At 51.0% G+C, this 15431-nt stretch overlaps 1 protein-coding gene across 28 annotated transcripts in view; it reads left to right on the forward strand.

Annotated features, from left to right (window-relative positions):
* The window catches only part of NFASC (neurofascin), a 96929-nt gene that overhangs the window by 19644 nt on the left and 61854 nt on the right, over positions 1-15431 (forward strand). Inside the window, exon 1 of one of the 28 annotated variants that reach the window (XM_054087430.1) lies at positions 13667-13685. The exons of the other annotated variants lie outside the window; for them this stretch is intronic. The gene's annotated coding sequence lies outside the window, so the exon portion shown is untranslated. Of the gene's footprint in view, positions 1-13666; positions 13686-15431 lie in introns of those variants that run through there. 28 annotated transcript variants of the gene reach the window in all.

Consider the following 15431-nt stretch of genomic DNA (forward strand, 5'->3'; position numbering starts at 1 on the left):
TCCCACAGGCTGCGCTGGGCAACTTGATTACTATTTAATGGCCGCCTTTGTCTGTTCTGCTTTGCCCCCACCCTCCTTGCACTGAGATGCTTTGGCTCTTGAGGCCCTGGAAAGCTCAGTGCACGGAGAGTTCAGCCTGCTGGGCTGGTTTTGTGCTTTGGAGGAATGCGAAAGGCTTGTACAAGCTGATGACCTGGAAATCTGCCTCCCTGCTGTCCTCCATCCATCCAGGAGGACATGTGAGCTGTGCGGTAAGGAGGATATTGCATCTTCACTGCCCCCAGCAATGGCCAGCCCTTCCTTGCACACAAATTCAGCTTTTCCCCCCAGCCCTGCCATGCTGTGGGGAGGAAAGCTGCTCTCTGAGCTGCTCCGGGTTGACACGGGCCGCATGGTCAGATGGTTTGGGTGTAATTGCAGCCGCGTTGCTCTGGAGATGCTGTGTCAAGTTATATACATCAGTCGTACCTGTCTGTTGCTGTAATTTGATCTGATTAAAATGAAAACCTCTCAAAAGATTGACTGGGAAACCTATCCTAAAAGCCTTGATAGCAACAGCCGTGTCTCAGCGTTGCTGGTTTGTTTTCAGAATATGCTCCACCAGACATCTGTTTGGGTTTTCTCTCTTTCATGGACCTGGAGTTGTTTGCAGGTCACTCTGCCCTGAATGCAGCTCAAGTCTCAACTTCTCTCCTGCCCACGAACATCTGAACCCTCGGTGAGTTTGCAGATGACACTAAGCTGGGCAGAAGTGTTGGTCTGCTCTAGGGTAGGGAGGCTCTAGAGGGTGACCTGGACAGGCTGGATCCATGGGTTAGACCAACGGGATGAGGTTCAACAAGATCAAGTGCTGGGTCCTGCACCTGGGTCACAAAAACCCATGGAATGTACCAGACTTGGGGAAGAGCGGCTGGAAAGCTGCCTGGTAGAAAAGGACCTGGGGGTGCTGGTTGACAGTGGCTCAACATGAGCCGGCAGTGGCCCAGGTGGGCAAGAAGGCCACCAGCATCCTGGCTTGGATCAGCCATGGGGTGGCCAGCAGGAGCAGGGAAGGGATTGACCCTGGACTTGGTGCTAATGAGGCTGCACCTCGAATCCTGGGTTCAAGTTTGGCTCCCTCGGTACAAGAAACATTGAGGGGCTGGAGCGCATCTGGAGAAGGGAATGGAGCTGGGGAAGGAGCTGTAGAACAAGTCTTAGAGGAGCAGCTGAGGGACCTGGGGCTGTTTAGCCTGGAGAAGAGGAGGCTGAGGGGAGACCTCATTGCTCCCTGCAGCTCCTGGAAAGGTGGTTGTGGTGAGGGGGGTGCTGAGCTCTGCTCCCAAGTAACGGGATGAGAGGAAATGGCCTCAGGTTGTGCCAGGGAAGGTTCAGGTTGGACATTAGGAACAACTTCTTCACTGAAAGGGTTCTTGGTCACTGGCAGAGGCTGCCCAGGAGAGGTGGTTGAGTCCCCATCCCTGGAGGTGTTTAAAGGAGGGCAGGTGAAGTGCTCAGAGATCTGGTTCAATAGCGGACGGGTATGGTTAGGCTCAATCTCAAAGGTGTTTTCCAACCAAACAGTTCTGTTTCTACGAATTTGGGAAAGCAGAAACTGATGTCTCTGGATAAGCTCAGCTTTCCTGCCTTTTGTGTTCCTCCTCCTGTTACTCCTGGCATCTTTCCTCCCATACCCATAACTCTGCAGTGCAGTCCGGGTGTTGAAAAGCAGGTCAGAATTATACCCCCCGGGCTCCGTGCTGGGCTGCGGTAGTGGAGGTGCAACAAGAGCCATTAGTCACTGTGTCATATTTAGCAGCCAATTTGCTGCGAGCTGTGGCAATCTCGCCTGCATCCCAGGAATGCCCTGGCAGGTTGGTATTCGCAGTCCCAACTGGAGCAGGACCAAGCATGCATGGATGCTGATTGCACTGCCAGCGCTCGGAGTGTGGCAAATACATTTCCATGCATCTCTCTCTGCAGGAAGAATTTGCATAAAACTTTATAGAAAATAATTAGCATAAACCACCTGAAATGAGGCTGTTAGATGGGCTATAGACTCCTAGGGGTGCAGCAGGGGCCCTGGGCAGCGTGGGACCCTCTGCACGCACCCTGCTCCTGCCAGGGCTGGAGCAAACCCTCTGCCCTCCGGAGGGAAGGGGAGAAGTGGTCCCCGAGCATCAGGGGTAACCAGCTGCGAATCCCAGTGGGAAAGGCTTATTGAGCTCTGGTGTGGTGGGAATGGTGAGGATGTTTCTGAGCCGTCGTGTAATTGTGGCAGAACATGGTCCTTTAATTGAATCAACTTCTTACCTGTTCTGAGTGGGTGTTTTCGTTTCCACGTCGGTCTATCTGCTGCAGTAAGGAATGGGATTTCTTCGCCCCTTGCTGGCGAGGCTGCACGTGGATGCAGGAAAGGGCTGATGAAAATCAGCAAACAAAAGGCTGTGGGTGCCCCGGCGAAAAGGGATGGGGAAGGAGGTGGTTCTGCTGCTGCACCCCTGAACGCAGGAGTGACCTTTTGGTGCAACATCGGGTTTGGCATTTGTACTAAATAAAAACAATACATCTGAATGGGGTCAGAAGTGTCTGGTGTGAGCAGCTCACACTGGCTTAGGTTGCAGTGGAAGTTGGGCTAGGGGAGTAGGAAAGGGGAGACTGGAAGCTATGATGGGGTGACTGACTTCTCTGCCAACCGCTCAGAGACTCCCTGCAAGGCTTTTCTTCTAATTAAGAGCAACCACCCCAAAAAAAGGCGCTCAAACTGGTGCTTCAGAACTGACGTTGCAAGAAAAGGCTCTATTCCTTTTTTAATATTAAATTAACAGCCTTTTGCCAAAGGGAACGATGAGGATGGTCCTCTGCCTTGCCTGCTCCCCGGCAGGGCTGGCGGGGGAGCACGCTTCAGAGGGCTTGTTGTAGCTCTCACTAATTTCTCATGAATAATTTTTGAGCTGGGAAGAGAATTCCTCCCCGTTTTCGCTCAGGCGGGCATCTCTGCGCATGAACATGGGTTGCTATGGCTACGCCCAAGGGCTGCGCTCCCAGAGGATATGGGAGAGCACTGAGGGCTTGTGATGCCCCAAAAGGGGTCTGACATCCTGTGAGGATGTCTGCTGCTCCAAACCATCCTGCTCTGATCTTCATGTGGGATTCAGTGATATTCTAAAGCCTAAATGGCTTTTGTGCCTGCCCGTGTGCTCTTGGGCAGGGTTCAATCCAGCAGGCATCATCCTTCCTTCATGGAAATCCTCATTTTGCCCAAACTCAGACCTTGCCTCCTTTGCGTTCCTCATCATTTTGATGGTGGAAACCTCTAAGCTGGGGGTGATGAGGGACTGATTCGGTATAATGCCACTTCCTGCACCAGTAAAAAACACCATGGGCTGGAGCGGTGAGAGGCGATTCATGCCTCAGCCCTCCTGCGTCTTGCACTGGGTTTGCTCCCGTTTCCTCCAACTGCAGCTTTCTCAAGCACTGCATAGAAAGGGTTACAGATCCTTGCAGGTTTTGACCAGTTTTCTGAGCTATGAGCAAGGCTGGGAGGCAGATATTATGGGAATTGTATGCATGCCTGAGCGGGAGGGAGGATCGGCTGCTTGGCATCCGCCTGTCACATGGGGCCTGTTTGGATGCCAGAGGAAGGATCCTGAGGTTGCCACCCAGAATAGATGCTTGTTCTTCAGCTAATTGCACCCTTTCAGTGATTTTTCAAATAACAGAGTGCCAAACTTTCTCTGCTCTGAAAATTCCTGGGAAATGCCTGACACTTTTCATTATGCATTGGAAAGAAGGTTTTTAAAAGAGCTAACTAGCAAAATAAACAGCTGTTTGTAATTGTAGGATCATAAAAAGGAGGGGTTTATGAGCAGTGAAAAAAATTTCTAGCTACATCAATCTGTTTCAACGGGCTTGGTTCCGACAGGCTTGTGACATCCCGAGTTACTTCGGGGAAGCATTTGCCAAGGGAGAGCAGGCTCGGGTCCTCAGGGAAGCAGGATCTGGGCATCTTCCCATGTCCAGAACAGCACAGACCCGATTCCTCCGTCTGTATTTGTAAAAGCAGTGCTTCAATGAAGTTTTACAAACTCATTTCCTTGTCAGATGGTGATAAACACTCAGGAGCTGCCTCCCCAGCCCTGCCTGCTGTCTGGGTAGCAGTTGCCTTTGCAGCCGCCCACCTCCTCCTGCAGCCAGGCAGCAACACTCTTCCTCTGACAAAAGCACCTGGAAAACTCTATTGATGCCTTTATGTATGTTCAGGCAAGAAAAAAGACAAGTGGTCCTGCTTGGGACCAAGCCAGAGCTCATTGACAGAAGCCCCTTGGTATCTTCTGATGGGGATGGTGTTGCTCTACCATTTTGTAGTACCAAGTACAGGCGTGTCTACGACCAAGCGTGAAAATCCCAGCCTTAAATTAGAGCATGACTCTTGAATTGGGTACAAAGATGCAGCTGGGGGAATGCAGGATCAGATTCATGGCTAGCTCTCCCTTTGTTCATGTTGGGTTTGAAATAAAGCTGCTCATATGATAAATGCATTGCCTTGAAGTGCAGCTTGTCAGTAGTGAAACTAGCAGCAAGGCTGGAAGGCAAAACTGAACTCTCTCATCGCTTGTTATAGCTTAAAACCAATTGAAGCTGGCTTTTCCCCTCTGTTCTTTGAGGGGGTTTAATAAATGAGCTGTGAAAATCTCTCTGGGGAGAGATGGTTTTTTAATGGAGCTATCTTTTAAGCATATGCTTGCCTTATCAACATTTCTAACGAGGTCTTAAAGTGGAGAAATGTCTAAGTGGGTTAGGCTCTCCAGTGCCGCTGGCTCTCGATGGGATTTGAGTGTGTAACTGGATGGTGGCGTGGAAGAAACCAGCCTTAACCTTCAAGCCCAGCAGGCAGAAGCAGCGGCATCAGCGTGTACATCATGGGACCGGTTCCTGAGGGCAAGCGAGGACTGGAGGCTGGCGGTGTTGTAGTCAGCACTACGCTGGGTGTTGGAAAACTTGGAATTGTAGAATCATGGAATGGTTTGGAAGGGACCAGAGAGCCCACCCAGTCCCACCCCTGCCATGGGCAGGGACACCTCCCACTGGATCAGGGGCTCCAAGTCCCACCCAACCTGGCCTGGAACCCCTCCAGGGATGGGGCAGCCACCACTGCTCTGGGCAACCTGGGCCAGGGCCTCCCCACTTTCAGAGCAAAACATTTCTTCCTAAAATCTCGTCTCAATCTCCCCTCTTTCAGCTGAAAACCATTCCCCTTTGTCCTGTCCCTGCACTCCCTGATCCAGAGCCCCTCCCCAGCTTTCCTGGAGCCCCTTTCAGTGTTGGAAGCTGACATAGAATCAGTGTATCGCAATGTTTTTTTCCTTTTACAGTGAGCCAGCTCCACATGGTTTTCTGTGTGCATTTTGGCTAAGAAACTCAAATTTACTCTGTTTTTTAAATCAAAGATAGCACGTAGCTTTCTTTTGGATTCTGTTCCACTCTCAAAACCACTATACACAAACCCTAAGCTTGCATAATTCCTTCAGTGCAAGAATAATATTTCTTGGAAAATGTCAGCAGTTTGTGCTAAAAAAAAAAACCCACTAAAAAACAGGGAAAGAAACACTTTCAGAAACCATTTGAAAAACATTTACTATTTTCCATATAGCTTTAGCCAACATGGAACATGCTCTGCATTTCTGCATTGTCTTCTGTCCTGGGGGAAGTCAAGGGAAGGAGCTTGGGAACAGGTTGTTTTTAAAAGCCCTGGGACCGGTTGTGCCGGGTGCCTGGCTGAGCAGAGCGCTGGTTCCTCCAAGCCCTCTCTGAGCAGTGGTGCGGGCAGCCTGCCCAGCCGGAGCGTGGCCAGGGAGCCAGGATGGGGCTTGGAGAGCCCCGATCCAGAGGGAGATGTCCCTGACTATGGCAGGGGGTTGGAACTGGATGGGCTTTGAGGTACCTTCCAACCCAAACCGTTCCATGATTCTGTGATTTCAATTTCAACTTAAAATTTGGCAAGAAAATCGCTGATTTCAGCCCTTGGTTCCCAATCCCTTCTCGTTACCCATCTTTTCTGTCAGCATTTTAATGGCTTTTACAAAGGTATTTTGCTTTTCACATTTGCAGCAAATCACCACCACGATGCAGAGCTTGATTGAGTGAATTTGAGATGAGGTGGGAAACAGTGGAGTGGTTAAATATTGAAGTTTTTCTTTCTTTTGTTTTCTGCTTGCCTTTAGACTCCATTAATTATCAACTGACCTTTTCCCCTGCTTCCAGTCCTTGTCAGTGAGAGAAGATTTGGATTTGCAAGGGTCTGTAGGAGACAGGTTTCATCCCTTCCAGACTGTGGGATGCTGAAAATTATAGCAGTCCTTAGCTCACCCATCTCCTGACTCAAACTGACTTCCCAACTAAATATCACTTGTAGTCTGAGCATTGATCTCGCACAGCTGGAGATCACAAAGGAGTGGTGGGGCCTGCAGCTGGTTTGTCTTTTTCATAGAATCATTAAGGTTGGAAAAGACCTCTAAGCTCATCCAATCCAACCACCAGTGCCGACTAAACCGTGTTCCCAAGTGCTGTGGCACATGGGGTTTGTTCACCTTTCCAGGGATGGAGACTCCACCGCCTCCTGGGCAGCTTCTGCCAGGGCTTCACCACTCTTTCAGTAAAGAAATTGTTCCTAATGATGCGTCTGCACCTTCTCAGGGCACAAACGGGTTCCTTTTGCCTTGCCATTTTCGCAGCTAGTGCCAGACGCGCTGCTGGCTCCGCGTGGGCATCGCGCTTTGCGCTGGTGATGGCAGATTGGCTCGGGAGCAGCTGTGTACAGAGCAGCTCCTCGCCAGCAAAACCTGGGGAGAAGCTCCCCAGGAGGACGCTGTGCGCAGTGCTGGGCGCATCCTGGCTGCCTTCGGCTTCGGTTGAACTCTTTTAACAGAAATCCTAAGCATCAGCCTCGTCTCTGAATATGAATACGCATCCCCCCCTTTTTTTTTTTTTAAACACAGTAAACAAGTAATCCCTATCCTGCATCCTGTTCTCAGTCCTGAAGGTTAGAAGCTGGTTTTGTGCCAGCTTCATTATGTAGAAGCCAAATGCTTTTCCCAATTAACTTATTACTCTTTTGGAGGGGGCTCAAAAGGCAGATGGAGTGACTGTGCCGGCAATCTTAATGACCGTGCTGCAAAGGGTGAGAATTTTATGCAGAGTAATGTGAAAACCTGTGAAGGCATTGCTGAGAAATACCAGGGAATGGTGTTTTCCTTCTAGTTCTGAGCTCAGGGTAATAAATAAGGTGTGATTTCACAGTATCTCTGCTGTATCAAGCTGAAACATGCTGTCTGTCATTAAAAGCTATCTATATTTCACATCTGAGGACAGGCAGTGAGGATGGGGCCACCAAAGCGTTACAGGCAGGTGATGGGACACACGCAGGTCATTAAAACTGGGGAGGGGCTCTTGCAAGCGTAGGATGACGGGAAGGGTTTTCAGCTGAAAGAGGGGAGGTTGAGATGAGATCTTGGGGTTGAAATGTTTTCCTGTGAGGGTGAACGGGCCCAGATTGCTCAGAGCAGTGGTGGCTGCCCCATCCCTGGAGGGGTTCAAGGCCAGGCTGGATGGGGCTTGGAGACCCTGATCCAGTGGGAGGTGTCCCTGCCCATGGCAGGGGTGGGATTGGATGGGCTTTAAGGTCCCTTCCAACCTAAATCATTTTATGATTCTGTTAATTGAGCTTCTGTAGCAGAGGGGTCCCCAGCTGGATTTAGAATGAGCCAAGAAGTTGAGGTGTTGTTGGCAGTGACCAGTTGAAAGCCAGGCAGCGTGGGAAGGATTCTTCCTTTGGAAAACTGGCTGAAAATGTGGATTGGTGACACTTGGTTTCTCCTTTTTGGAAAATCATTAAAAGACACACTTCATGCCCACAAAATAGTCCAGGTATAGATAATATTTTGGAAGATTTGTGAAGCTGTGGCAGGTGGGCAGTCCTGGAAAATCCGATTTCCCAGACAAAAGCTCAATTATACTGTAGTAATGTGACTTGTTGAGGGAGCACAGAGGAGAGGTAATGACTTCCTTGCTGTGATTCCCCATGTGTAATTAGCATCTAAGTGTGTGCAGGACAATGAAAACCTGTTACACAGCATCTCTGCAAAAGCAAATCCAGCTCTATTGAGAGAAGTAGACATCCAGATAGCCTCGTGGATTGCATTTTTATATAAAGTTTTCAAGAACTGCCCTGTCTTTCTCAATCCCCTCCCATTTCTCCATACTGTTCTGCGCTGTAGTCTCGTCTAAAGGTTGTACGTCAGATGGCTCAGGGATGAAATGTCAGATTTGCTGCTGTTTTGCTCCGTCACCACTGTCGAAGCGCCTGGGGTTTGAAATTAAATGTCAAAGGTGTTTTGCAGAACATCGGAACCAGATGTGCTCCGAGACTATGTTTGGGAAGAGCAGCTTTATTACGTATGTTGTCTCTGGATTTGAGCTGATACTCCAGGGATGCGGTCCTGGAGAGCTGTGCTCGGTGCAGCGGAGGCTGCTGAGTCTAAAGGTGGTGGATGGGGGATGTGGTGTGAGGCTACTGCCTGTGCTTCAGGACTGTAAGGTGATACAACAGCTTGAGGGCCCTCAGCCGGGCTCTGGGAAGAAGGCAGTGTCTGTAAATACAGCTCAATTACGGAATTAATCAGCAGCAGGCATGTTCCTGCCTTGTTGGTGGCACCTGTGTGTTTGATCCAGTTACAGACTGGGTGGAGATGTCCGGGGACCCACGCTGGAGGTGGGGGCAGCTGGGGGATGGTCAGGAGTGTTGCTGAAAGCAACCAAAAGGATGGGCGAAGGAGGAGCAGAGCTTAAGCACCCTGGGAAACACCCGTGGGGCTGTGGCAGGTGGGTCCCCATGGATCTCGGCATCTCTGCTGGGCACTGCCACCCTGCGCTGTTGTCCTCCTGCGTGGCATTCCCACTGGGAACGTGACATTTCCATCTTCTCGGAAGGTGCATTCCTGTGCAGGTGGGCGGCTGCACAGTCACGCTTTGTTTCCCCGATTCTCTGAGGAGGTGCAGAAGGACTTGCCCCGTGATGCTGCCCATCAGCTCCCTGGAGCTGGTCGCAGCCCTCGGTGCCATTTCTGCCTCCTCTTCTGAGGGGCAAACCCCACCTTGCTCCTCCTGGTAGCTCTTGTCTCAGCTCTTCTTCTGGGCTTACACCACCCCGTGCAAATTAGAGCTTTTGTGCTTGAGACCTCCTTCAGCTTTGAATACTATAATTTCCAGTGGGGAACGTTCAGCAATTGAGTAATTGCACCCATTCAGTGCATCCTCAATGGCGCTCCTGATTGTGAGCAGGGCTGAAAGAGCCCGGCTCTGCCCCGGCCTGGCCTCGCTGCCTGCCTGGCTTCAGGACAGCCACCCTAGAGCAGCTCCTTCTGCTTTTCAACCCTAAAGCCCAGAACTGTTCACCTTCCTTCCACCGAAATAACTGCATTTCCCTGATGGAGGGAGTGTTTGCCTTAACAAAATCAAGGGTAGTCTGTGCTAATGTGATTGTTTCCTTTCCATCTGCTAAATAAAACATCTCGGTGAATGGTTTTGAAAGGGAAACCCAGGCAATAAATGGTCTGTGTTAGCGGAGGAACAGGCAGGACCAGGGCTCTCCTATGTCTCTCTGCCACTGTGTTTGCCTGCAGATGCTCCCATGCTGCTCCCAGGGTCACCTTTGTCCCCAGGGTCACTTGTGGCAGCGGTGCCCCTGCCCGGTCACCGAAACTGAGACATGGGGGCCAGCAGCTCTCATCGATGCTGGGGACTGGACCCTGCTGAGGCTGCAAACAAGCTTCCCTTCTAGTCAAAGGACTCAACAGGGCACTGGGGTCCCTGGGAGGGAGTTAGAGGGTAATGGAATGATTAACGGCTTTTTCCCAGGCTCTTTGGTAATCACGAGTGACCAGGACCTCAGTAATGTGAGATAGAAACCCAAATACTCCAATTCATTTAGTACTAAAGAGGCTTCCTGGTGTAGGAGCACGCAAGGGCCTTTTAAACCCTGGGTACCCTCATGCTTGCTCCATTGACCTTTTCCCTCTGCGCCAAGGGAAAACCCTTCTTGCAGTATCAGGGCATGGATGTCTGTGACAACGTACACCACATCTCGGGGCGCAGCTGAATGGGGTGTCTTGCCCTGCCTGGCACCGCGTGTGGGAGAACGTAGGCAGCTCGTGTGGCATGACCCAAAGAGGATCTTTGGTGGCACAGTTGAATAAGCCACTATTTAGTTATGACGGGAGAGTAGGAGAGATGCTGTAGGCTCCGGGAAAGCCCTTGGTGTGGGCAGGAGAGCTCTCTGAGCTCATGGAACTGTGTAGAACCCTTCTCCAGGACCTCTTTGTGACCAAATGCACACTCAATGTCTTGTGAACTTCTCCAGCTTTTTAACTGAATGCAAGTGCGGGAGGGGGGAGCTTGCACAGGCATCGTGGGCCCTGCAACATCTTGCAGTCTCCTCCGGCCACAGGGATCGCCTGCGGCCAGTAGTGCGCGTCTGGGAGGCTCTGCTGTTTCACAGCTATGGAACCCTCGCTGCAACTTCATTCGGAGACGTGAGCCGAGACACAGCCTGGGTTGCTGTTGTTTACTGTCATGAATGAGAAGCAGCCGTAGGTGGAAGTTGCTGCTGGCATAAGTCGTGTCTGATGCTCTGTGCAGGGTTGAGAGCTGCAGGCTGCCTGGCAGAGCCGGATCTGTGGTGCAGGGCGCACCATCGGCTCGCTCCTGTGTACCACGACTCCTCAGGTGGTGGGAGGTCGGTGCTGGGGTGCTCTGGTTGACATGGCTTTGCCCGTTGCTATAACCACTCCCTTGAGCACCTCAAGGCACGTCATGGGTGTGGACGAGGTGCCGGTTATAACCAGTGCCCAAGCAGGAAAGCAAGGGTTGGTGTCCTTAATGAATTCGTGCCAAACCATCTCCTGGCTCTGTGCAATTAGAGAAGCGCATTTCTTGCCTTTATCTGAGTGTTGCATCCATCGTCTTCATGAGAGAAGCTCAGCCTGCTGCAAACCCCCAGGTCTGCGTGCTCCTCCTCGGGGTCGCGCTCCAACGAGGGAAGAGGAGCAGACTCACATGGGAGCCAAAAGGGGAAAGGCAGCTTTTCCAGAGCAATTGTTGCATGAAGTGTCCTCCAGTTGCTGTTCGTAGCTGTTGCTCTGTGTGATTAGCAGTTGGCTAATCACCAGGAGCCAGCTGCTGTCCCTGCGAGAGGTGGCCGAGGGACACAGTGGGGGTTGACATTAACCACTTGCAGGCTGGATACCCCTCCTTGCTGTTAGCTCTGCCACGCTTCCCCCGAGCAGAGATTTCTGCTGTAGAAATGGTGATTGAGAAGCTCCTGTCTGGCCCCAGTATCACTCGCTGCTGGGTAAGTCCTTACAGGCAGGGTCCCGGGCAGCTTTAAACCACGCTGCCATCACTGGTGCCACTGCTGTGTCCTGATACTGTTCCTTACAGCTTCTCGCTGAGAAACTTTCTTACCTTTACTTTTTCCTTTTTAATCCATATTTTTCATACCTGTTCTCTTCCTTGTCCCTCTTAAACAAAGCAACATCCTAATTAAGTAAATGACCGGGGATTTTTCCAAATAGGTTGAAATATAAGGAGAGCTGTTAAATATTTTTATTTATGAGGTCTTGTGAGACCTCATCTGGAGTATTGTGTCCAGTTCTGGAATCCTCAGCATAAGAAGGAGATGGAACTGTTGGAATGGGTCCAGAGGAGGCTACAAAGATGATCGGAGGGCTGGAGCACCTTCCGTACAAGGCGAGGCTGAGAGAGTTAGGGTTGTCCAGCCTGGCGAAGAGAAGGCTCTGAGGAGACCTTATAACGACGTTCCAGACTAGACACGGGGAAGAATTTCTTCACTATGGGAGTGGTGAGGCACTGGAGCAGGTTGCCTGGGGAAGCTGTGGCTGCCCCATCCCTGGAGGTGCCCAAGGCCAGGTTGGATGGAGCCTTGGACAGCCTGATCCAGTGGGAGGTGTCCCTCCCCATGGCAGAGTGTTCGGAACTCCATCTTTTAGGTCCCTTCCAAACCAAACTGTTCTATGACTTTTCCCTCAAAATAACAAGTAAAAATTATTGCTTTTTCATCTTCACTGTCATCCACCCTTAAATGTCACATCATGCCCAAGATGCAGCAGAAATGAAGCTCTGGAGCCCCTTTGTTTTCTACCCAAGATAAGTGATAAATTGGGTATTTTTCTTACTCGCTTCTCACTCTTGCTGCTGAAAGAAAAAGACATGGAAAGAAGCGGCTCCCCAGGAGGGCGGGAAGCTGATTAGCGGGGCCGGTGTGACCCAGCGCCCCGCGGGTCCCGGAGCAGCCCCAGCAGCCTGCAGATCAGCTGTCGCGGGGCCAATTCTCAGCTGCCGCGAGGGCACGGCGTGGCTTGTGGGTGATGTGCCGGCTGGCGACGGCCACGTCATCATCTTCCAAGGCAAGTTTCATGCTTTTACATTTTTTTCCCCTCCCCCGTCTGTGACCGGTTTGTAAAGGTTAAATGGTATTTTCTGATTAAACTGAGTACTCGGGTGATCTCAGCTCATTTCCCACTTCTGCCATCTCTTTTGTCTGACCTTGGGGTAACACTTAACCTCTCTGGACTAGAGTCCCTCTCTGTAATGGACTGACAGTATTTCCTTACATTACCAGAAGGACAGGATGATAAATTAATTCACATTTATGTAGCGCCGAGATATGACTGTGATAGATTAAAGAGTTGGTCGCTGGAGTTATCCGTGCTCTCAGTAGTGATGCACAGCTCCAGCGGGGAATGAATTACCTCCTGAAAGCATAACTGCTGTCTCTGCCCAGAGCCTACAAAATCCAGCTCAGAGAGGAACCGAGTGCACTTGCCCCCTTCCTCTGCTATGTTTTAAATATTTCTGGAATTGGAGCCTGGGTACAGCTGGTCCCGACTGCCCTGGCAGCCACGAGGGCAGCCGTGTGCTGGGGTGCATCCAGCCGGGCGAGGGATGGGATTGTCCCGCTCTGCTCCGCACTGGGGGCAGTTCTGGGGCCACGGGATAGAAAGGATCTGAGTGTCCAGAGGAGCTGCTGAAGGGTTTAGAGGGAAAGGTGTGTGAGGAGCAGCTGAAGTCACTGGGTCTGTTCAGCCTGGAGAAGAGGAGACTGAGGGGAGACCTCGTGCTCTGCAGCTTCCTCACAAGAGCAAGAGCAGGCGCTGAGCGCTTCTCTCTGGTGACCCATAGGACTCGAGAGAATGGCAGGAAGATGTGCAGGGGAGGGTTAAGTTGGATATTGGGATAAGGTTCTTCCCCAAGAGGGAGGTGGAGCACTGGAGCAGCTCCCAGGGAAGCAGTCACAGCACCAAACCTGATAATATTCCAGAAGCATTTGGCTAACACCCTCAGACACACGATGTGAATGTTGGGGTGTCCTGTGCAGGGACAGGAGTTGGGCTTGATGGTTCTTGTGGGTCCCTTCCAGCTCAGGACATTCTATGAATCGAGGATGCTGCAGGAAGAGGGTTGGGTGAGCTCTGCCTGGCTGATAGCTATTGACAAGTTAAAGCATAAATCTGCTTACTGCCAGCATCACCTCTAAAGTTCAGGGGATTGATGGATTCATTCCCACTTCCCACGTGTTGCCCTACGCGGAGCTAGAGGGATGCTGCCATGGCTCTTCCTGGCATGTGCTGGTGGGTGACTTTAGGAAGCCGTCCTTGTTCCTGGTGATATCACAGCGCTTTCTCTCAATGCTTGCTTGTTTGCTCTATTCTTTTAAAATGCATACAGCCTGCAGGGCTTGGGATTGAAGCCTCACCCACGTGTGAGCCAGGAGAGCTACAGGGAGTGAAAGGAAAATGCAGCATGTGGAAAAATCCCATGGAGGAGTGAGACAAGAAACGAGGGGCTGTGAGAAACAGCCTGTGCGTGTGTTTATTAAAGATGCATTTCTTAAAGACGTGCTGAAAACATGATGGGAGGAGAACACGGGCAATTATCCCGAACAAATCGGTCTGCCTGGAGTTTTTATGGGGGGCTGGCAGTGGTTGTGGTGAAAAGGCCTGTCTCTGCAAACGTCTGCTGAGGTTGTGTTCTGAGAAATGTAATTTTGTTCAGAGGACGAGCAAAGATGCATTTGGGAACTCTTTTGGGGTTACAGTGGGTGTAGAAAATGATCATCGATAGACTCTGGACCACCTTTGTGCTTGTTCAGCCTGGAGAAGAGAAGGCTCCAAGGAGACCTTAGAGCAGCTTCCAGTACTGAAAGGGGCTCCAGGAAGGCCGGGGAGGGGCTCTTGAGGAGGGCAGGAATAGGATGAGGGGGAATGGTTTTCAGCTGAAAGAGGAGAGATTGAGATGAGATCTTTGGAAGAAATGTTTTCCCCGAGAAGTGGTGGCTGCCCCATCCTTGGAGGTGTTCAAAGCCAGGCTGGATGAGGCTTGGAGCCCCCGATCCAGTCCGGTGTCCCTGCCCATGGCAGGGGTGGGACTGAGGTCCCTTCCAACCCAACCCAAACCATTCTGTGATTCAATAATCTTGGTCCAGGACCTGTTTCCCATAACAAGCCTAACTTCTTTCCTTCTTGCCTGTGATTAGAAGGTATGTAGGTCTGAGGTAGTAGGTGATGAAAGGATTGGAATGATGATTTTTTTAAGAGGGGAGAAGATGAGATGTAAATGAATTTGCTGATGTTTGCTCTGACAGTTGTTTGGCAGAACAATTGTGAAAGCTGTACACAACCTCAGGAACGGACACAAAGCACTTCTCTCTCCTCCAAACAGAGGCAAGCGGGAAGCGCTGCCCTCCCCACGCACTGTTGGCTGTCCCTGGGAAAGGGCACGGTCCACTCTTTGGGATAGAAATGCCAAATGATCATTTCTTTCCTTCTTTCCCCTGACTTCTGTGCTGTAAGTTGCACTAGGGGAGGTTTAGATTGGATATCAGGAACAATTTGTTTACTGAAAGAGTAGTGAAGCCCTGGCAGAGGCTGCCCAGGGCAGTGGTGGGGTCTCCATCCCTGGAGGAGTTGAAAAACTGTGTAGATGTGGCACTTTGGAACGTGGTTTAGTCGGCGTGGTTGTGTTGGGCTGACGGTTGGACTGGATGAGCTTAGAGGGCTTTTCCAACCTCAGTGATTCTTCGATTTGCTTTGAATGCCATCTTCAGCAGGCTGGTAGGGATGCAGCAGCACATACATAATTGACTGATGTGCCTCCATGTACAGGGAAAAGAAAAGGTGTGTGGATGTGTCCATCTGTACTGCACGGGTCTCACACATTGCAGGGTGGGTCCTGACTCCCTGCGTGGTTCCTGACGGGGAGCAGCTCCGCGGATGGACTCTCAGGTACAGCTGGCACCCCAGTGGTGGCTTCTACTGAGTGTAACAGAAGGTCCCATCACTGCTAAGCAAAACGGAGTGTAGGTTTATGCTCTGGAA

This window comes from Cuculus canorus, chromosome 24, assembly GCF_017976375.1.
Source record: "Cuculus canorus isolate bCucCan1 chromosome 24, bCucCan1.pri, whole genome shotgun sequence".
In the NCBI taxonomy this organism is placed as follows: Eukaryota; Metazoa; Chordata; class Aves; order Cuculiformes; family Cuculidae; genus Cuculus; species Cuculus canorus.